The sequence below is a fragment of the Clytia hemisphaerica genome, unplaced genomic scaffold (assembly GCF_902728285.1).
Source record: "Clytia hemisphaerica strain Z4C2 unplaced genomic scaffold, Clytia hemisphaerica genome assembly, whole genome shotgun sequence".
Classification (NCBI taxonomy): Eukaryota; Metazoa; Cnidaria; class Hydrozoa; order Leptothecata; family Clytiidae; genus Clytia; species Clytia hemisphaerica.
This window is the reverse complement of record NW_027103721.1, coordinates 1,118,665-1,143,163: the sequence shown is the minus strand read 5'-3', so window position 1 is coordinate 1,143,163 and position 24,499 is coordinate 1,118,665. Positions and strand designations below refer to the sequence as shown.

Here is a 24,499-nt window from a genome sequence, read left to right as displayed (position 1 = left end):
TGAATTTTCGATTTACAGATTTCATAACCCTGACAGGAACTTCTAGGCCCGGGGGGGGCAGCTGGGCAAAAGGACCGACGGGTATGTGCGGGCACTAAGGGTGTCTTTTTCAAGGCACCTCAAATGCACTGTAAGGGTCGGAAAAACTAGAGATGCACTGTAAGGGTAGAAATTTCAGAAAATTCTTGAAAAATCTAGATATTTTGACCAAAAATGCTAGAATTTTGACCATTTTTTGCACGAAAGGGATCGAAAATTTGGGGGAAAATGCACTCTAAGGGTATGATTTTCACTGATTTTTGCTGCACTGTAAGGGTACAATTTTAAAAGCCAATTTTTGGCCCGCACATACCGTCAGTCCGCAAACCCAGTGCCCCCCCCGGGCTTCTAGGTTTCAAAAGAACACCCTTAAGGGCGGCACATACACCCTCGGCCATCCAGTCATAGTTGTCTAGTAAATTTTGTCAAAAATTAATTAAGAAATAAAATGGTAGGCCGATGAAAAAGTATTGTAGTCCATTCTGTTCCATCAAAAAAAATCAAATTTCTACACTATACAGCTTAATTGAAAAGATAAAGAAATGAAAAAATCTGAAACACCGCGAGGAAAAAAAAATCGAATATTGCCATCTATGAATCGTCTACGATTTCAATAATTTTTTCATAAAGAAGAACTATATGAAAATTTTTGCACTTTATTATATCATTAACAAACTAAACATTATATAGAACATAGAATGGAAATGAAAAGATAGATATTGAAAAAAATTATAGAAAAAAAGAAGAAAGAAATTTTCACAAAAGTAGCAAAGTATTAACATCTAGGCGAAAAAAAATCAGGATAGAATATTGAAAGCTCGTATGTGAAATATTATGCTTCTTTTTCTGTTTTTATCTTGTTGCTTGGGAATAAGCTTTAACTCCATCTAAACCACCCCTGCTAGTTTCATTCGATTTCAGTCAAAACAACGCCTTTTTAACGCCCTTGACGTCTATAAACTACGTTTGGGTAGGCGCACTGAAACAAAATTGGGCGGGTTTCATGGGACACCCGATTCTGTCAAAATACGTTGACCAAAAATCTCTTAAAACAGGAATTTTTCGAAAATTCTTTGTTTTTTGGTGGCAACTCCGAAACTCCAACAAAATCCTTGCTAAGTTGTATTTTTTCCGGACAAAAATAGCCTAATCGACAGTGTTACTTAATCCAAAGTCAAAATTCCGGGCGAATTTCGCCATTCCGGGCGAAAAAAGGGAACCTGCCAAGCGTGAAACCTTCCCCCTATATGCAAGTGATAAGGGTTTCTTTTCCATACCTTAGAAGTGTTACAAAAAGCCAAATAGATCATTAAAATGATTCCAAAACATCACGAGAATATATAATATTACTTTACAATGTACAGCAATGTGCCCTCCCGGTTATTACCATAATGGCTTTATGACAACTCCTGAACTTGGGCACAGGATGTACGGTAATATTACTTTACATGTTTAACGGATTTACAGCCCAGGGGTATAATCACTTACCTTTATATAACCCTGGACCAAGCAATATCTGCCATCTTTGATTGGAGTTTTTTTAGAATTGGTACCCAAAGAGAAGCCATTGCAATGCTAAAAATTAACGTCTAACGCCGCTACATCATCAAAAGAATTTGAGGGAAAGTAGACCTAGCTCTCTCGATGCATTTACGCCGCTATCGAGTAGTGCCGACATTAGGGTACCAATTTTCAAAAAACTCCGATCAAAGATTTTGCTTGGCTGGGATTGAGAAGCTTTGTCCAGGGTTATATAAAGGTCAGTGGGTATAATGTATACTGCACAAACTTATAACGTAAAACTAGGAAACCAAGACTAAATCTACCTTAAAAGGTTATCCTTTAAATTCTACACCAAAAACTTCTAACTAATTTAAATAAACGCTTTATTCTCATGAAAAATTTGTTGATTATTCAATCACCAAAAAAAAGCATATCACAAAGTCCAAATAGAAAGAAAGTCTCGGCAGGTAAAAATTATCGAGTTTTATTTCAGCTTATTTTAGCACCTGCTTAGGAAATTGATATTATATTTTTAGCATAAGATTACGTATTTTCAAATGTATCAGTTTTTTACGGAAGCTTGTTAGTGCCATCTTTTTAACATTAGATAATAAACAAGTTTTCTTGAAATGAAATATTATATCTCGCGATAAATCTTTAATTGTAAATTTATCTCCAGATATAACTCAAATAATTATTATAAATTTATTTAACATTATATCTCGAGATAAATTTATCTTTGGGTATTTATCTCGACATAAAATTATCCCTGGATATTTATCTCGAGATAAAATTATCCCTGAATATTTATCTCGAGATAAAATTATCCCTGAATATTTATCTCGAGATATATTTATCTTTGGATATTTATCTCGAGATATATTTATCTTTGGGTATTTATCTCGAGATAAATTTATCCCTGGATATTTAAGTCGAAATAAATTTATCCCCGGATATTTATCTCGAGATAAAATTATCCCTGGATATTTATCTAGAGATAAATTCATCCCTGGATATTTATCTAGAGATATTTATCCCTGGATAATATCTTAAAACTTATAATAAACTTATAAATCTTAGACCGCACTTAGACTATGGGGATATCATCATATACGAGACGACCATCCTGGAAAGTCGACTTTAGAAGCTTGAATCTATCCAATATAAAATGCTATAAGTAACAGGCTGCTTCTAAGATTTACAGTAATACCTGACATTGATGATATGGATGAATTGCAAAAAAAATAGTACAATGTCCTGTCTGCAACTATCAAATTTGGCTATTTTTAGATCTACTCATTGAAGATGACATTTTGAATTTCGTCATTTTGTGGTGAGCACTGCTTTTGGGGTTTGGAAGCTTATTGGAGGGTGGCGCTTTATATCAAACTTCATATTTTTAGATGCCGTGCTTATAAGTTTAATGGAGGAAATGCGGTAATGATAGAAAATAGTAGCGCTGTGCTGTGACCAGACCTCTAGAAATTTCTTTGCTTATGCTTATGCCATCGCATCATCAGTACATACAAGAATGGTAAAAATCACAAATTTTCATCTAAAATGTTGAAAAATTGCTTAATTATCTACTTTTTATCTCTTTTTTATTTAGTTTTTGGACTCTAACTGGTATCAGCAAACAGACCATATTGGAAATTGCCCAATTTTTAGGTGAGTTGCATTCCAGAGGAAAAGTTAAGGTTCATATATTAGCAAATATTGGCAAATCTCAGTGAAAAATTGATCATTTTCATCATTATTCATGATGTTTTGGACATGATTTATGAGAAGTTTGATGCATACTGGCTCTCTAACAATGTGGAAAGACTTTGGCCATGAATCGTCAGCTGATCGAGTGTTTATAATGCATATAACTATGGCTAACTTCTCTTCTAGACGCACAAAACCAAAAAACTGTTTTTCAAGATTGATGGACAACTTTTTGAGAGCAAACTATTAATATATTTGAATTCAGTATACTACTTGTGTGTAAATTTGAGTAAGATTGGTGCATTTCTCATGATTTTATGCTGTAAAAATGATCACATTTTGGACTTCGCGATTTTTCTCAATGATCATATTGGTGGTCGTCCCTTTTGGATTTTCAAACCTTTACAATGAAACTTTCAAACACACAGCCATTATATACGTTTCATAATAATTATGTTCCTTTTGTTCAAGTCAAAATCAACTGTTTTTTTTTATTTCCAAAATGTATATCTGCCATTTTTATGGATGGGAATACTTTAAAAGGTACAAGGCGTCTCAAAGGAGATTGTAGTATATTTGCTTAGGTATTCAATTAAATTGTTACAAACGTTCCTTTCTGTGTTTCAATTAAGGACTTTTTGATTCCTTTTTCACTAGAAATCGAAAGAAAATAAACGGTCCTTTGAGAGCATCTAATGAGGTCGTTTTCGTTCCTGTCGAAATTATTGTCATTTATAAGAAAATCTTTGAATAAGCGTATTTTACCTAACGTTACTCCGTTTATTTTAGATGAGCATTTTACTGACCAAAAAGGGGACGAATTAGGACTGTTTTGATATACGTTCTTCAATAAAACTGTATTACATCTCTTTACACCCTGGATATTATCAGAGTCTCATTTTAAAAGCTTGATTGCTTGAGAAAATTAGGGGGCTTTAGTGGGCTTTGTAGTTCCCATTTATCTATAAGAAATTTCTCATCAAGTACCTCCGTTTAAAGAGCTGAGATTAGTAATTTTAGCTGCATTTTTTGAAGCTTCAAGGGGGTGTCTATATTGAGAGAGTCTTTTCGTTCTTACGATTTCATTTTCAAGAAAGACTGGGGGTACAAACGACCGACTCGTTTACTGGATAGAGATTGGTTAAAATGTAAATTTTGTTAAATTATGCTAATTCGAATTCAGAATTTATAAGTGATAGGATGTCCCCGGATTTTCTTTGTTTTGAATACAAATCGGGGTGCTTTTGCTACTTTTTACAAGTTTATGCAATTTTCTTTTCGAATGAGTGAATTCGGTCGAGATTGGTTTTATTTGTATATTGTGCGTGGAAAAGGAATGCCAAAGAAACTCTTGTCAAAGAAAATTTGGAAAGATGCTGTAGGAGCTGCTTCTAAACCAAAACGCTTGAGTTTGGTTCCAGATAGAGATGGGTTATTTAATTGTCCTGTAAAGAATTGTGACAGTGAATCGTACCAAACAAAACGAGGTTGCAGGAAGCATGTTTATCAGAGGCATGGGTGGTATTATTTTTTTGACGAAAAGCCAAATGTAGAGGATGTTTTACCAAAGCAGGTTGTGACATCTACAACCCTAAAAAGAACGAAACGCAGTAGGACTACGGACATACCATCTTTCAATCGAGACTGTTCATTTGACATTTCTTTTAAATCCTGGCTGTGTAGTGCCGTCGGTGGCTCTAAAAGCTATAAACAGTCAAGCCAAGTTAGTTGCAGAGTTTTAAATTTTTAAAATTTTGCTGTCAAGATTGCTACCCTGAGTGGGACATACCACTAACCATCGTAGATTATTGTGTCGGTTCAATTTCTTCTATCTCAGACTTTATCGAATACTTAAAAAAGGATTGGTGTGTTGGCTATGCTGGTTTAATAGGATATATGAACTCCTTGTCGCATGTTCTAGATTTTAGGAGAATGAACAGCACAGCACTTAACGAAACCTATGTGGTATCAGAGATTTATATTGACCGTGTTAAGAAAACGCTGGCTCGAAAAATGCGATGTGAGTGGAACATTTTGCTTAGTGTTGATTATTTGTCTAAGATAGATTGCTGGGCAAGCCTAGAAGATATGCAATCAGTTATTCCTCACCATGCCGAAAGATTTACTCAAATTTTACTTAGTACCTCAACTAAGGACTTTCGTCCATCGTCACACGATCTGTCATTTTGTACTGGGTTTCTCACTGCAGTTTTGTTCCTTATGGTAAAAGCTACCAGACCTATGACATTTCAATATCTGACAGTAGAAATGATAGAGAATGTTGACCAAAATGGAATGATCGACCAAACAGTTTTCAAGACTATGGAAAAATACGGATTCGACACTTTAATTTTTACAAAACAAGTTCTGGATATTGTAAATGGATACATTAAATGTATTAGACCAAGGATGAATCCAACATGTGACTATCTTCTAGTGACAAGAAACGGAACGCAACTTTCACGCCTTAGTGACGTTTTTGGAAGGTTAGTTTTTCAAGCTATTGGAAAGTATATCAATCCGACTAGATATCGACAGATCATTGAAACGGAAAGTGCAGCAAAATTAACAGTAGAAGAACAACATGTTCTCTCACAAGACCAAAAACATACTTCATTTGTTGCGCGAGTCCACTATCAAAAACTTCAATCTAGAGATATTGCATCAAAAGGAAAAAAAGTAATGGAAAAATTAACAGACGAGACTCCATCAATAAACGCTCTCTCTAAAATTACAGAAACATTGGATATATCGACGCTCCCAACGCCCATTTTCAATATTGAACACAAGACTCAAATTAAAGTTAAAGGACAACGCCAGAAAAAAGTTGCATTTTCTTCAGCAGAAGATAATTTTTGCCACCGCAGGAAGCCTAAAGCTTCCGAGGATGGCATTCATAGCTTCACTCGTGAGGGAAAGTTGGGAAAACATCTCATAATTTTGCGCGCGCGTTTCAGTATTTTAGCTCCGCTTAGCGGAACATTATCAATTAACGGTTATTTGATTTCCCGGAATGAAGAGCGATAAGCCGTGTTTTACAGGATAGCTCTTTTTTAGCTTGCGCGGCGGACGTTTGTTTCTTCCTATCGTGTCGGAGCTTTCAAACAATGTCAATTGAATTATCTGGTATTTCTTCTATTGACTATGTTTCAAACGATCAGCCGATGGCTCTGGCTTTAGGTATAAGGTAATGTCAGCGATAAAAAAGGAAAGTTGGTGGACCTGATGTGATGGTGGCAGACATCTTGAATTTCTCCCTGTTTCTTTAAATCTGTTTTATTCCAGTTATTAGCACAGTCCAGTAGTCCAATCGCACTACTTTTCTATAAACCCAACAATCCAGTGTGAGTTTGCTGAAAGGAAAACTAAACAATTTGAATCCTTTTTAGACATTGAGATTGATTTATATTTTCCAGCGAAACAGAACACAGACTGACAGAACAACAGTCTGACAGTTATTTATATAGTTTTTTCCATCATCGTTCTAACACTATTGATACAGAACAGCACACAGCTGACAATTAAAAGAATTTTTGAAACTGAACTAAAGTATAAAACAAGGCGCCCTATAAAAGGGAAATTCCATAAAGGAAAGTTTGCATTTTGCAAAAATCTATATATACAGTAGTTGACACTCTCTAATTCAAATTTCAAGGGATTCTCATCGAATACCACAGCATATTGAATATGAGAAAGTCTCCCAAATCCCTAAAGTAAATATTGAATTATAGAGTAACACGGGAAGAAGAAGGCGAAGCGAAGGTTGATTATTGCGATTGGTTTTTGAACGTCGAATCAGTACAATAACCGAAGATCTTGCTGAAAATTTATATAAGTTTTTTGGAAGAAATCTTTGATATTTGCAATATTTGAGGAGTCAAATTTTGAGTTTCTAATTTGAACGCAACAAAATCGAACATTTGAATTTCAAAATATCTGGCATTTTTTTTGTTACTAGAAATCAAATAAGAGAGTGGTTTTTCAAAACCTTTAAAGTGACTTCAAATTTTTATCCAAAACGGGCTTATCAAATAGTAGAACGTCAAATTAGACAGTGTCAACTGTAATTACATTTTTTGCTTTTTGCTCCTAAAATAATTTGAAGATTTTTCACAGTATGGCAGAGGAAGACTTTGCGATTAATCTAGACACTGCATTGAATGTTGCACATTTCCGAAATTCAAGCAGGACAACTGGCAGTCGTACCTATTCTTGCGCTGTTGATTGCTTTCTTGAAATATGTTACCGCTTGCTTCTTCCAGAAATGAAAGCTAAAGTATCATATGAAAAATCAAGTGATTTTTTTAAGCTGCTTCAATTAAGTGGATCAATGGAAATTTCACTTGAAGATTACGATATGAAAAGTAATGCTTTTCGACTGCTGGATGAAATTAGGGAACCGGTATGGTCTAAGATTATTGAAAATTGTGGTACCTTTGTGAGAAGAAATAGCGACGCAGAGTTTCAAGAGATTTTTGGAAGTAATATTTTCAAAGAATTATCAGAAGAAGAGAGACATGTTTTTGAAACAAGTTTTGTAATTCAGGGTACTTGTTGCCACCACAGGAAGCCTAAAGCTTCCGAGGATGGCATTCATAGCTTCGCGCATAAGAAAGTTGGGCAAACATCTCATAATTTTGCGCGCGTTTTTCAGTATTTTAGTTCCGGTTAAATGGTGTACCGGTAACATTCTTAGCTTGACTGTATTTCTATTGTTTTATCATCATTAAAACACGTTTTCGGATTTGTTTTGATCTGATTACCCATTTTCAAAGCTCTATATGTCTTTTTTATTACCTCAGGGAGTTGAATTAAGGGAAATTCCCTTTTTGTTGGAAATTCCCTATTTAAACCACAAGTAGTTATTAACCAAACCATATAAACAAACCATTATATACCATTATTTTGGTAATAAAAGAGATGACAAAAAAAAACAGGTAAATAACTTAACTTATCTCTATAAGAAGATATCTATGAGATGGACACAAATTGCTAATATTTGTAGACTAAATTTTGCTTCAGATAAGATGCCAGTCTAACAAAAGTAACGGCTATCAGTAACATTTCTTTCCAAATTCAACAACTTACTTGATCGTTCTTCTGCGGTGGCACTTTAATGAAAATTATGGCTAGTTTAAAACTAGGAATTCAAAAATATGGTTGTGCGTGGTCAAAAATTTTGACTGATCCTGAATTCAAATTTCATTCTTCAAGGCAGGGGGCAACATTATGTCGTAGGGCCCAAACTTGTAAATTGACTTGACTTAAGAAAGCTTCAATTGTGTTTTTTTTTATTATATTATTGGAAATATATCAGAACATACAGAAAATATCAAACTGAAGCCCCTTCACTTTTAGATGATTTTATTCAAATAATGTTTACAGGCAGACGGAAACGGTTTTTCTCAAAGGGTTGTAATGAGTTCACGGACAACGAAAACATAAATTCTGTTTTATTTTGAATTTTTCTTTTTCTTTTTCTTTGAAAATATATCGTCAATTTCGATCGTCACTTCGATTGTTCTCTTTGAAATTTTTCGTTTGACCAGTGTTTCGTCTTTACCGTGACACCTTTCATCGTCAGACGAAATGACAATCACCTCAGGTTCTGAGATTAAAGAAAACACACATTGAAAATAGTGAAATTTTGGGCGAAATTTAGAGTAGAAACATCAAATAGAAATACTACAATGACTAAGTCGCATCAGGGATGGATGTGTGAAGTTGCTCAGCATTACCTTTTTTCTTTGCTCCGTATAGCTTCTCCATAGTGTACTGACTAAAACAAGTGCAATTTTTGTTGAGCATCTCATCTTCCTTTTGACTTTTAAGATCCGACATCTTTACCAAAGTTTTCAAAATTTCTAGAGAGCGTCCCACTGTTAAACTGTAACAAAACATTATGTTCCAAATTTCAAAAGGATCGATTTATTAAGTATATCGCAAAAATACTTGGATATCGAGTCAAAAAAAAGTTTTTTACAAACCCGGAGGGGGGATCTTAATTTCGGAGTTCTTTTTTTCGAAATTGAAGACCACAGCGTAGACCGTTAGACCATACAGAAGACCGTTGATTTTATGAGAGTTTCTATGGGGAGACCTTTAGACCGTCAATATTCGAGATTCTAATTTTATAGAATAGGTAAAAAAGCATCAAATTCATAAAGTTCTAATTCAAATTCGATTTATTCTACTTTGAAAATGAAGAACAGTATGTAGACCAGTAGACCAGGAGTAGCCCGGTGGATTTATAGGAGTTTCTATGGGGAGACCTTCAGACCGTCAATTTGTGAGATTCTAAAGCCATACAGAAAGAAAAAAGCATCAAAATTTTCAAAGTTCTAAGTCAAATCTGATTGATTCTGTTTTGAAAATGAAGACCATTCTGTAGACCCTTAGACCATAAGAAGACCGAAGTTTATATGAGAGTTTCTATAGAGTAGCCCATTAGACCGGTATAAAATCATGGTAGCTAAAGTGAAACATCTGAAAAATATCGTCCGAAAATGTCAGAGTTTTTCTTTTGAGGGTAAAATATTTCAATAAAGTGAAGACCATTCTGTAGACCCTTAGACCATAAGAAGACCGAAGTTTATATGAGAGTTTCTATAGAGTAGCCCATTAGACCGGTATAAAATCATGGTAGCTAAAGTGAAACATCTGAAAAATATCGTCCGAAAATGTCAGAGTTTTTCTTTTGAGGGTAAAAATATTTCAATAAAGTGAAGACCATTCTGTAGACCCTTAGACCATAAGAAGACCGAAGTTTATATGAGAGTTTCTATAGAGTAGCCCATTAGACCGGTATAAAATCATGGTAGCTAAAGTGAAACATTTGAAAAATATCGTCCGAAAATGTCAGAGTTTTTCTTTTGAGGGTAAAAATATTTCAATAAAGTGAAGACCATTCTGTAGACCCTTAGACCATAAGAAGACCGCTGTTTATATGAGAGTTTCTATAGAGTAGCCCATTAGACCGGTATAAAATCATGGTAGCTAAAGTGAAACATCTGAAAAATATCGTCCGAAAATGTCAGAGTTTTCTTTTGAGGGTAAAAATATTTCAATAAAGTGAAGACCATTCTGTAGACCCTTAGACCATAAGAAGACCGAAGTTTATATGAGAGTTTCTATAGAGTAGCCCATTAGACCGGTATAAAATCATGGTAGCTAAAGTGAAACATCTGAAAAATATCGTCCGAAAATGTCAGAGTTTTTCTTTTGAGGGTAAAAATATTTCAATAAAGTGAAGACCATTCTGTAGACCCTTAGACCATAAGAAGACCGAAGTTATATGAGAGTTTCTATAGAGTAGCCCATTAGACCGGTAAAATCATGGAAACTGAAAGAGAAAATCTGAAAAAAATCGTCCGAAAATGCCAAGTTTCGCTTTTAAATTCAACATATGTTTTCTAAATGAAGACCATACTGTAGACCCTTAGACCATAAGAAGACCGAAGTTTATATGAGAGTTTCTATAGAGTAGCCCATTAGACCGGTATAAAATCATGGTAGCTAAAGTGAAACATCTGAAAAATATCGTCCGAAAATGTCAGAGTTTTTCTTTTGAGGGTAAAAATATTTCAATAAAGTGAAGACCATTCTGTAGACCCTTAGACCATAAGAAGACCGAAGTTTATATGAGAGTTTCTATAGAGTAGCCCATTAGACCGGTAAAATCATGGAAACTGAAAGAGAAAATCTGAAAAAAATCGTCCGAAAATGCCAAGTTTCGCTTTTAAAATTCAACATATGTTTTCTAAATGAAGACCATACTGTAGACCCCTTAGACCATAAGAAGACCGAAGTTTATATGAGAGTTTCTATAGAGTAGCCCATTAGACCGGTATAAAATCATGGTAGCTAAAGTGAAACATCTGAAAAATATCGTCCGAAAATGTCAGAGTTTTTCTTTTGAGGGTAAAAATATTTCAATAAAGTGAAGACCATTCTGTAGACCCTTAGACCATAAGAAGACCGAAGTTTATATGAGAGTTTCTATAGAGTAGCCCATTAGACCGGTAAAATCATGGAAACTGAAAGAGAAAATCTGAAAAAAATCGTCCGAAAATGCCAAGTTTCGCTTTTAAAATTCAACATATGTTTTCTAAATGAAGACCATACTGTAGACCCTTAGACCATAAGAAGACCGAAGTTTATATGAGAGTTTCTATAGAGTAGCCCATTAGACCGGTATAAAATCATGGTAGCTAAAGTGAAACATCTGAAAAATATCGTCCGAAAATGTCAGAGTTTTTCTTTTGAGGGTAAAAATATTTCAATAAAGTGAAGACCATTCTGTAGACCCTTAGACCATAAGAAGACCGAAGTTTATATGAGAGTTTCTATAGAAGAGACCGTTAGACCGCTAAATTTTGAGAATCAAAGTGAAAACAAGTAAAAATGTATCAAAAGCTCAAATTCCCGCTTAAAATTAAAATGCCCCGGTAGGTAATTTTAAGACTGTTCTATAGACCGTTAGACCAGAAGAAGACCGTTGATTTTATAAGAGTTTCTATGGAGTAGGCCGTTAGACCTCCAATTTGGAAAAGGAAGGTCAAAAATGTTCATTAACGGCTCAAAAATGTTTAAGAATTTCAAAGTGTGATGTAAAATTCGAAATGCCAGGTGCAAAACTTGAAGACAGTTCTATAGACCGTTAGACCAGAAAAAGACCATAGAATTTATAAGAGTTTCTATGGAGTAGGCCGTTAGACCGTCCTATTAGGGAAATCAAAGATTAAAATATTTTTCAAATTCTTCAGTCTGCGCTTTGGCTTCATGTGAAATTTATGGTGGAAATGTTGAAGAAAGTTAGCTCAGATTTATTGATCAACACGAATTTTAATTTGTATTTCTCCTTAAAAAAGCAGAAAGTTACAAGATTTACCAAAATGATGGAGTTGAAATGCGAATGTCGATTTTTTCCCGAATAGCCTTGACTTGCTCAATGCAAGATGGATAACGTTTGTAGAAAGCCCTGGTGTCAAAGGTAGCACGTGGTTTGTTTAAGACTAAGAAAGCAGCATCATCTCTTGGCTTTGCCACTGTTGGTGGACGTGGAGTTGTTAATGATTTGACATTTTTCATGGATCTGGAAGATTGAACAGGCCACGGGCCCGTTGAGCTTTTTATAGCCCAATTTCTGAACAAAAACTTTCTGACCAAACGCCAATACTCGACAAGATTGACTTCTTCGATTTTAACCTTCTTGGAGATTTGAGCTCATCCTGTTTGATGGGACTTTCCACAACTGAAAAGGGAAAAAACCACGTGTCAAAACCCAAGACCACAAGCAGTTTTGCTTCACTTATCACGACCAAGATAGAGAAACATAGATTTGCCATTCATAGACTGAATCATGTAAAATAACAAAAAGCTAAAAAACTTATCGTCGTTTGACTCTGTTCCGTTGTTAGTTGGACGATTCTTCTTTCGTCAATTGAAAACGCTGAAAAAAGAAAAAGCAACACACGGTTCATTGTCACAATTCCTCATGGTCTTAAAAAATGCGCAAAGGGAACATAGATAGAATGTCTAATAAATCATCATGAATCATCTTACTGTTTTCTGCAGAGACATGATCGATAAGGTCATTCAGCAACTCTCGGATGGTAGTATCTTCTTCATCGTCGCTTGGAAGAAACAGTGTTCGTGATCTTTTCTTTGGTGGCTCGATATCGGAGAGTTCGGCCTCTGTCGATGATATGATGCCAAGCAACTCGTCGATATTGAGCGCTGTAAACGAGAGAAAAAGAAATGTTTTGATATATTGAATTTGAAACGACAGTTGACATAAATCCAAGCTGAAAATTAAATGAAAGCTTACCGTCAGACTCGGAAAGATGGTTTGGCTGTTCAATGTCACTCGTCCTGCTCATTGATGTCGAATCTGTATGATAGAAAGATTTTTATCTTTTCAATACCATGCACTTAGAAAGGATGTAAGTCAAAGTTGTCAGTAAATCCTAAATAATTTAGCTTTAAATAGCAAGAAGTTCTGTGTGGAGAGTTAGTAAGGAAGTAGTACCCACCGCTTTCTAAAACCTCATCAACATCCTCATCTACACGAAAGACTTCCAGCTCTTTGTTGACGAGTCGACCACCAAGGGACAGAGTCATCTGCTTCAACGACACAATCTCGGATTCGATTCAGTTCTTCTTTTCTACCTCATCCTCAAGAATAGTCGATTCGCAACGCACATTCTGTGGTAGGGGTAGGACAATTCACTCTGATCGATAACGTCGAGTTGTTGTTTATCATGTCAATTAAATACTTCAAACAATGCATTGCGTTTTTGCGAATCCACTCAGGTGCTTCTGGGCATAGTACCTCCAGCTCACGTGTTTTGACATCGGCAATTCTTCTGAGTACAGACTTTCTATCCTTCTTTGGAAATTTGGGAACATGGTTGCAGGTATGAACACCCCAGCATTCATTTCTTGTATTTTGGATCCTCAAATTTCACTGATTGTGGAAATCTTCCTCCTTGGAATAAACCTTTACCATGTCTGCAGGTGTCATATCCTTGGTCCATTCATCAATTATCAAAGCTTCGTTCAGACTTTATCATTGACAAACCAAAAACACGCCTCTTTGGTAATTGTGGCAATCTTTTGCTCAGGAATAAGACCGAAAAACATGTTCATCACTGATGTCTTTCCACTGTCAATATCTCCGACCAAAACCAATCTCTTGCTTTTATGGGGCACTTGAAACAATAACATGCACATATATATTTTGTGAGCCAATTTCGCTTGGTCTTCTAGTGTAGGACACCAACGTTCAATGGCTGAAGCAAGATAACCACCATGACACGTGGTTCGGTGCGGATCAAAATCGTGGTAACTACGCGGTGTAATTACACCATAATCTTCAGGAGAAAATGGACAATCGACAAATGCTCTACTTGAAAGTTTCAAGTATGTGTTGTTCTTCACTTCGATGAAGTCGTAATCCACTTTGATTTTCGGAAACAACTGAAAATAAAACATAATCAAGATCATTGTGGCATACTAAGATCTTCTTGAATTGGAAAAATCTTAAAGTTCTCATTTGATCTCGGACTCACTTTGTAATTTTGACGGTCCAACGGTCTCCTGCATACAAGGTCTCTTAAAAACGACGGTCTATCATATGGTCTAATGGCCTACTAAGCGGCCTCCTTCGATTGCAGAAAAATCTTTCAAAATTATAAAGTTCTCGTTTGTAATTTCTCAGAACCACTTTGCAAAATCGACGGCCTAACGGTCTTTTCAATGACGGCCTATCATACGGTCTAATGGCCTACTAGGCGGCCTTGTTCGATTTCAGAAAAATATTGCAAATATATAAAGTTCTCGTTCGAATTTCTCAGATTCCCTTTGTAATATTGACGGTTTAACGGTCTTTTGAGTACAAAGTCTCATAAAAATGACGGCCTATCATACGGTCTAATGGCCTACTAGGCGGCCTTCTTCGATTTCAGAAAAATATTGCAAATATATAAAGTTTTCGTTCGAATTTCTCAGATTCCTTTTGCATTATTTACGGTCTAACGGTATTTTGAGTACAAAGTCTCATAAAAATGACGGCCTATCATACGGTCTAATGGCCTACTAGGCGGCCTTCTTCGATTTCAGAAAAATATTGCAAATATATAAAGTTCTCGTTCGAATTTCTCAGATTCCCTTTGTAATATTGACGGTCTAACGGTCTTTTGAGTACAAAGTCTCATAAAAATGACGGCCTATCATACGGTCTAATGGCCTACTAGGCGGCCTTCTTCGATTTCAGAAAAATATTGCAAATATATAAAGTTTTCGTTCGAATTTCTCAGATTCCTTTTGCAATATTGACGGTCTAACGGTCTTTTGAGTACAAAGTCTCATAAAAATGACGGCCTATCATACGGTCTAATGGCCTACTAGGCGGCCTTCTTCGATTTCAGAAAAATATTGCAAATATATAAAGTTTTCGTTCGAATTTCTCAGATTCCTTTTGCAATATTGACGGTCTAACGGTCTTTTGAGTACAAAGTCTCATAAAAATGACGGCCTATCATACGGTCTAATGGCCTACTAGGCGGCATTCTTCGATTTCATAAAAAATATTGCAAATATATAAAGTTTTCGTTCGAATTTCTCAGATTCCCTTTGTAATATTAACGGTCTAACGGTCTTTTGAATACAAAGTCTCATAAAAATGACGGCCTATCATACGGTCTAATGGCCTTCTAGGCGGCCTTCTTCGATTTCAGAAAAATATTGCAAATATATAAAGTTTTCGTTCGAATTTCTCAGATTCCCTTTGCAATATTGACGGTCTAACGGTCTTTTGAGTACAAAGTCTCATAAAAATGACGGCCTATCATACGGTCTAATGGCCTACTAGGCGGCCTTCTTCGATTTCAGAAAAATATTGCAATATATAAAGTTTTCGTTCGAATTTCTCAGATTCCTTTTGCAATATTTACGGTCTAACGGTCTTTTGAGTACAAAGTCTCATAAAAATGACGGCCTATCATACGGTCTAATGGCCTACTAGGCGGCCTTCTTCGATTTCAGAAAAATATTGCAAATATATAAAGTTTTCGTTCGAATTTCTCAGATTCCTTTTGCAATATTGACGGTCTAACGGTCTTTTGAGTACAAAATCTCATAAAAATGACGGCCTATCATACGGTCTAATGGCCTACTAGGCGGCCTTCTTCGATTTCAGAAAAATATTGCAAATATATAAAGTTCTCGTTCGAATTTCTCAGATTCCCTTTGTAATATTGACGGTTTAACGGTCTTTTGAGTACAAAGTCTCATAAAAATGACGGCCTATCATACGGTCTAATGGCCTACTAGGCGGCCTTCTTCGATTTCAGAAAAATATTGCAAATATATAAAGTTTTCGTTCGAATTTCTCAGATTCCCTTTGTAATATTGACGGTTTAACGGTCTTTTGAGTACAAAGTCTCATAAAAATGACGGCCTATCATACGGTCTAATGGCCTACTAGGCGGCCTTCTTCGATTTCAGAAAAACATTGCAAATATAGAAAGTTTTCGTTCGAATTTCTCAGATTCCTTTTGCAATATTTACGGTCTAACGGTCTTTTGAGTACAAAGTCTCATAAAAATGACGGCCTATCATACGGTCTAATGGCCTACTAGGCGGCCTTCTTCGATTTCAGAAAAATATTGCAAATATATAAAGTTCTCGTTCGAATTTCTCAGATTCCTTTTGCAATATTGACGGTATAACGGTCTTTTGAGTACAAAGTCTCATAAAAATGACGGCCTATCATACGGTCTAATGGCCTACTAGGCGGCCTTCTTCGATTTCAGAAAAATATTGCAAATATATAAAGTTTTCGTTCGAATTTCTCAGATTCCCCTTGTAATATTGACGGTGTAACGGTCTTTTGAGTACAAAGGCTCATAAAAATGACGGGCTATCGTACGGTCTAATGGCCTACTAGGCGGCCTTCTTCGATTTCAGAAAAATATTGCAAATATATAAAGTTCTCGTTCCAATTTCTAAGATTCCCTTTATAATATTGACGGCCTAATGGTCTTTTCAATACAAAGTCTCATAAAAACGACGGGCTATCATACGGGCTATTGGCCTACTAAGCGGCCTTCCTCGTTTTGCACAAACCTTTCAAAATACCATATTTCTTTGCCATTTGTATTTCTTAGAGGCACTTCAGAAAATGAAACTTTAAAAAATTCTTTCAATAAAAAGTTTCCTAATGTTTACGGTCTTTCATAAGGTTTAATGATGTACCACACAGTCCTACGACGTACAAGTCTAAACTCTTACCTCAGTATGTACGTTCGACATATTTTTCTTCAATTGTGATTCATTTGCAAGGACTAGTTCTTTTAATGAAGGGTTCAACTGCAATTTATAAAGATACGCTCCAACATCAAGAAATAATTCGAAAGTAAATCGAGCTGCAAAAGAAATTAGAAAGGTTTAAAACAGAATGTGAGAGTAATTTAAAAATACGGTTGAGCTAGGAAAAATATAGTACCAACTATATTAAATAATTTTATGCCCCATTTCACGTTTAGGATTGGTACAGTTCCAAAAATATTTTCATTTTTTTCTCCAACTGAAAAAATACACGCAACGGAACATAAGTTCAAATATTTTGATGCTCAAAGGCGAAAGTTACCATTTTGTTTTTTGCGTAGATGTTGCCACGATACAATCTGTGATCGAGTTGGTTCATCACTTTTGCAATTTTATCAGCCGCTTTTGATATTGAAGTTTTAGGTGGTTCCACTGCTGGCCTTGCTATCTCGTCGGTCGAGTCGTTCATGTGAAGTAGGCCATCCTCGTATAGGTATCGACTTGCGTTTGAAAAGGAAGCCATGATTCTCGAGTCAGCACAAAATAAACGGCATGGTTTTTGTTCATTGCTTTCACAACGAGCGGTTGCTTCTTCGTCGGACATTGCAGGATTTGCCGCTTTAAAACAGTGCAACATGCTATCTGTAATCAAATCCTTAATACATTTCTGGTTGTGGTCCTGAGAAAAAAAGAACAGCTTGTTGAAAATGTTGAAGTGTTGTAGTGTAAATTTAAGATAGATAAAATAAAAAAAATTGATAACAAGAGCCGCAAAGATGCGGATAAATATTTCCTTTACAAATGTTAAAATACACGTTTTTTTTTATTAGAACCCAGTTTATAAGAACATTTAGGCTGAAATTTGTCGAAAAATTAAAAACATCGTAAGAACATGCCCAGCCTCAGTTTGGAAAAAAATGACAAGAAACTACAATTTTTTTTCTTTTCAAGCAGTTTTAACCATTGAGTTTCAAGCCCGAAGGGCTAGAGGTCAATCTCTAACCTTTCTCAGGCAAGAAAAATTGAAGCCTTAAAATATGCGCCGTATTTTTGATGACGGATTGAATCTAGCAATTCCTCTGTTTTTGAGTGATATATTTTTCGAAATTAAGCGGTAAATTTTAGTTTCAATCTGTCATTTGTGTAAAAACCAGGCGGGTCGCTCAAGGCCGCGCAACTTTGGTAGGATTTGTTGGCTTCAAATCCTACCAAAGAGATTGACCTCTAGCCCTTCGGTCTTGAAACTCAATGGTTTTAACCCAACTTAGGCATGGATTTTCTAAAATCGAGAGTCAAATTTTGTCCAAATTGTACCAATGTTATATGCTCTTTATTTTGCATGATTTTGTCGATTTAGAGTAGTCTAAAAAACTAAGAACGCATTTAAGAACATTTAAGGCTGAAAATTGCTAAAAAAATAAGCACATCCAGGCTCAGCCAAATTTTAAGTGTTCTAATAAAAAAAAAAACGTGTAATAATTTATGTCCTTAAAAGATTTCAAAGTGCTTTAAATCTCAGATAACATCAAGCAACTTGTGTTAAGAATTCCAAAATTCCATTTATGTTATTGCCAGTATTTACAGGATTATTCATAAGATGACTGTAGGTTCAAAGCTACGGATCACGCTACGGATCACGCTGGGTCACGGAATATATCCAAGCTGAACCCGACTGAGAACAACAATGCAGTCAGATGCAGTAATAAAATTGGCTGGAACTTTAATTTTCGTTAGGTGCGCACCGCCAAGTAGAGTGTTGTTGAACATATCAAAAGACCTGATTATATAATTATTATTTTAAGCGCTGATTTCCAGAAATATTATATAGCCAAAAAGGGCAAATATTTAAAATGAAAGAATGACAAAAAGGAGAATATTTTACTTCAAGAAAACCAAAGAAAATTTTATATATATTTTCAAAATAAGATGAAATATTTTGCATTATACTTTGATATATAAAATATTGTAAAAAATGTAAAAATTTTAAGTAACTTTTGGAGTTTTTTGAAATAATGTACGTGCTAAAAAGTAAAAATCTTTCAAAACAGGGAAACAATTTCAATTTCATATTTTCCGACAAAATGCAAAAAAGAAAATCTAATTTTTATATACTAGGAAACATACAATGTATACAATGTATAGCAATGTGCCCTCCCGGTTATTACCATAATGGCTTTATGGCAACTCCTGAACTTGGGCACAGGATGTACGGATATACTAGGCCCGGGGGGGGGGTACTTAGGCAAATGGAGGGTACGGTATGTGCCGCCCTTAAGGGTACCTTTTTTGGACTTCCAAGGTCCCGCTAAGGGTCGGAAAAATCAGAAAATCAAATTTCAGTCCCACTAAGGGTCGAAAAATTGGAAAATTTCAACTTTTTACCCCCTGAAAGATCGAAATTTGGTCAAAATTGGTCAAATTTGTCCCGCTAAGGGTCGCAAAATTCCCAAAATTTTCCTTTGTTTTCTCCTTTTTAGTCCCGGTAAGGGTCCAAAGTTCGAAAGTCGGGCGGCACCCCCCCGTCAGCTCGCAACCCTAGTACCCCCCCCGGGATACTAGGAAACATTTCATAATCTGAAAGAATGTCGATAGGAAAAAATTCCCCTAACAGACAGAAGCCATTTTATGATTTCCAAAAGCATGCTGCAAGAGCAAAAAATGTCACATACTTGGAAACAATCAAAATTTCCAAAAAAATGTCAGAAAAGAAAACAAAATGTCATGCCAGGAAATCACTTGAGTTTTCTTCATTTTTTAAATGCATGTGGAAGAAAATGTGACGTTCACGACAAAAGTTTTGCACGTTTTGAATGCAAGTGTAAGAAAATCTCCAATGCAAATTTATCACTAAAGTTTCCACGTTTTAAATGTACATACCATCAATTGCTTTAATAAATGTACATACCGTCAATTGCTTTAACTTGGGACGATTGGTTGAAACTTTTGCAAATGGGATATCTGGTCTGTATTTTCACTAACTTGTTAAATCTCTTTGACAATAAATTTGTTTTGATAACTCCACCAAGTTTATCAATCATACTTCCTTTCATAACATGTCACGATAACTTTCACTGATAGCGCCGATTGGAGAATTAGAGAACGCCCGCTGCGTAACCGCCTATTGCCGATGGGATTTACAATAACGCGTGTTTAAAATGCCGCAAGTTACGTCAAACAAATCAAATGCCTTTGAAGGTTCGTGAAATGGTGGCTAAATTGCTGTCCCATGTTTTGTCAGATAGTCCCAAGTTGGAGCAGTTGACGGTAAGAAAATCTCCAAATTCACGACAAAAGTTTCCACGTTTAAAACACAAGTTGCAAAAGAATCTCCAAGTTCAAGAAAAATTTCAATTGTACATGTGAGGTGATTTCAAATTATTTACATCCATATTCAATGCAATAAACCTTTTAAGAAGTATAACATAACATTCTATAACATAACATTCTTCATATTGGGGCCATGGTGTTCCGGATCCGGTTATCAGCTTTAAGATTTGAAATTTATAACCGCAACGAATTTTCACTAACTGTCACTAACCCCCTAGCAGTTGATTCATTGTTGTAGATAAAAAAACCAAGGGAAATTCAATCATTAACCAGTCAATTTTGCTCCATGTTTAAATTTTTAGCTAAAATCAGTTCATCAAACCATTCCCATTGTTGCATTGTCGGCATTGCATTTGTTGGGTGCGCAAACTTTTTTCATATTGCAAGTATCTATGTAATTTTTCAGGTATAACATGGTCAGATTTATTCACAGTCACTTGCCTTCGTACTATTTATGTAAATATACAAACAAAATTGAAGTTAGTTTGTTGTGAAAGTTGATAAAATGTCCTGTTTTTCCAAGACCAAGAGATTGTATCATCTCTCTCCAGCTCATTCCAGCCAAACCAACAGAATGTAAACGAAACATCAAATCCAGAAAGGAATATTAAGAAAAGTTCACTATCGACTATTGCTTGTGACAATCGTACAAAAATCATGATCCAATTCAACTCATCAAAGCATAACCAAAGCAAAGAAAAGTACCGAAGGACCAAAAGCTGTTGTCTATTTTCTGCCATCTTTGTTTTGACAGTTAGAAACAAAGCAGTATGGTCCAATCAACAATACGCTTCTGAAACGACCGACTTTGCCCGATCGACAAGGAGAATAGAGCGCCGTACGGATATTTACCACAGACGTTTCTCGAAGAAATAACGTCTTCCGCCTCGAAAAAAGAACAACCTACTGTTATTACCACCGGAGCTTGATTTAAAAAGAGACTCATGTACAAACTCACGAAATTGACCAAAACCGAGCGTTAGACTTGAAGAAGGAGAAGGAGGAGGAGAAGGAGAAAAATTACCGTTTTAACAAATATTTCCTATAGATAGGAAATATTTAAATAGCGTCTAATTTTGAGACATCTCTATGTGATTGAACCTCGAATATATCTTACACCAGCTGGCACACAACGTTGTTTCCACGTTTTTATAACGTTCACAACTTCCATACAACGTTAGATGAACGTTGAAACAACGTTGTGTGCCAACTGGGACTTGATTCAACTAGAAATCATAATCAACTCAGAACAACATCAACCATTAATTTAGAAAATTAAGACAAACCACTCATACCTTGACCGTCTGTTTCAAGTAGGCCAACACAATAGCGTCAACTTCATCACCTTCAGACTTTGGACGATGACACTTTAGGGATTTGATGTCAAACTCGATGTCAGCCGTATGATGGAACTTCTGATAAATTTGGTGCGGCTGTAACAGGGACTTTAAATGGACAATAAAATAAGTCACCGAGACACGAAACGGAATTGGTTCCCCAAGCTCACACTCTTTTAGATTTTTGTCTTTCGGATTTGATTCTGTGCCAGATATGCACGAGATGAAAAACTTAATGTCCATGTTTGCCAGTGCGTTGTCTAGACGGTATCTGATGTCTGTAACAAGGAGTCTGTTGCTCTCCGTGAACATCACCCTGCATGCTGTCACGGTGTCACTTTTCTTTATCTAGAAAGAAAGTGATAGCCCATATTGAAAACTTTTCTGATTAATTTTACTTTCAAATATTTTATTTGGTAACGGACGAAAAAAAAGCTACAAACAGAGGAGGCTACGGCGTTAGAATATCCCTCCATATGAATAAAGTACATAAAAATAAAAAATTCAAATTAAAAATAGATAACTAAATTTATTCCACTTACCAGAGGCATGATGTTGCATTTCAAAGACCGAATAATCTTTGAATCATTGAGCTGTCTTGCCGGTCGTAAAGACATTTTAAAATTTGAGACACACACTCAAAGTGAGAGAAAAACGTTCCACTATGTACAAATCAACAATCTTGTTGAGTGATTCTTGCGGAACAGAAAAAAAATACTACCGTGCAAAATGTTGTTTTGATTTGGATATCTTCGTTCCGTTGAATAAAAGCATGCTAATTAGTTTTTAGTGACTACATTGTTAAAGTTTTCTTTCCGAAAAAAACAAATTCTGTCTGGAGAAGCTGACATATTATTAAAATAATCAATTTTGCAGTACAGTAAACGACCCTGCCGGTGCACCCGACAGTCGGGTGCTGTCGGGTGTTTTGTCGGGTGCTGAAATTTTTAAATTTGCAAAAACACCCGACAATAGCGCACCCAACAGTCGGGTGCTAAAATTCCTAACTTTATTACATGTCGGGTGCTGTTTTAAAAGCGCCCAAGATAAAAAAGTCCGAAAAATGGTGATTTCGATGACGTCAGCATTATTAATGACAGTAAAAAATTAAAACGTCGACCAGCTCATCATGTAGCCCTGATCATCATAGGCTTTCAGCAGAAAAAAATATTATATGGTTTAGTAGTATGTTTAAGTAGCACCCGACAAAAGTGCACCCGACTGTCGGGTGTTTAAATTTCTAACTTCAAACACCCGGCAACAGCACCAGACTGTCGGGTGCACCGCCAGGGTCGTTACAGTAAACACGGCTAGCAAAAAATAATTAATTTGGTTGAATGGCAAACAAAAGTTGCTTCAATATACGGTATCTTTAAACAGAAAGGCAAGCAAGGAGAATATACTCGAAGACCAAATGTAAAAAATGAGAAGTAATTTGTAGCACAATAAATTTTAAAATTGACTGAAGACCAACCAAACAACAATGAACAATCAACATAAAAGGGGTTGCGGAACGACCGTTCCGTTTTCGCAAAGCGAAGAAATTTCGACACTAACAAATTATTTTTATAAGTCAAACTTTTATTGATAATGTTTTCCAACTCAACTCTTTCTTTTTTATAAGAATTTTATAAGAACAATACGAGGCTCAAAAATTAAATACGCCGGGTTTTGAGCAATTCAAAAACAATTTCAGGCTCAAAGTGCAAAAAAGGACAGCCAAACCTTTAAAAAATTTACTGGTTCTTATAAAAAATAGTGCAAGTGACAAAAAAGAACACACATGTTTCTTGTGCAATGGCTGAATGACCAACAACAAAGATATTACATTAGGCTTTAGGCTGGTATTTTATCTGAATAAATTGAAAGACTTTTATCCCATCTTTTTGTGAGTTTTTGAAACAATTACTTAGCTCTCTATAAAACTTTTAAAAAGACAAATTTATAAACAATTCAAAAATTATAATATACATTTCCCTTCAAAATTTAAAAGAAAATAGTGCGTAGTTTGATCTTGAGCTTTTCAGCCATTAGAACCTAGTATACAATCTCTCAAAATGTGCTACCTCTTTATGATATCATTCACTCCAAATGTAGTATCAATTTTCCGAAAAGGAATCAGCAGCCTAGCAATAATTTCCAGTAACTTATCAAGACTAGTGAGATTTTTTGCATGATGAAATTTTGTCTTTTTGTGAGTCTATTTTTGCGATATATACTGTATTGTGTGTTCGGCAAAAAGATGTTCCCAATGTTTTATTTATAAAATCAATCCAAACTAGTCCAAACTAATTTTTTCAAGAACCTTGCCTTGCAGAATAAAATTCAAAAACTTCTATAATTCATATAAGTTAAAGTAATGCCATTACTATTTATTAGGCGGTAATAATAACAAGCTTTATCTACAATCTCACGTCAAAGAGTTTATGAAAATATAAGTTGATTCGCCAGTAAAAAAAGCTTTTTTGTGAAAGATATCTTGTTTGAAAATATATTCGAGCTAGCATCAAAAGTAACATATAGGTACTTTTATCATTTAAGTTGTCTTTTGGGCTGAAGTCATCAATCATGCTTTTGTTATCACTTTATCGTACAAATATAAATCGGTATTATTCTAATTGATGATGATCAAGCTCCAATGTTAAACAAAAATCTTTTGAGAGTCAGCAAGCGATAATGGAATCAACAATCAATCTTATTAAGCCAAATCAAAATGATTCCATTTTATCGAAATATTGAAGAAATCTTCAATGACG

At 35.3% G+C, this 24,499-nt stretch overlaps 1 long non-coding RNA gene across 1 annotated transcript; it reads right to left on the bottom strand.

Annotated features, from left to right (window-relative positions):
- Positions 1–12,876: 12,876 nt before the first annotated feature.
- On the bottom strand, positions 12,877–13,332 carry LOC136804433 (uncharacterized). The gene is made up of 3 exons (XR_010846274.1): positions 13,284–13,332; positions 13,079–13,141; positions 12,877–12,987 (listed from the first exon to the last, which is right to left on the bottom strand). It is a non-coding gene; the product is annotated as an uncharacterized lncRNA (long non-coding RNA).
- Positions 13,333–24,499: the final 11,167 nt, after the last annotated feature.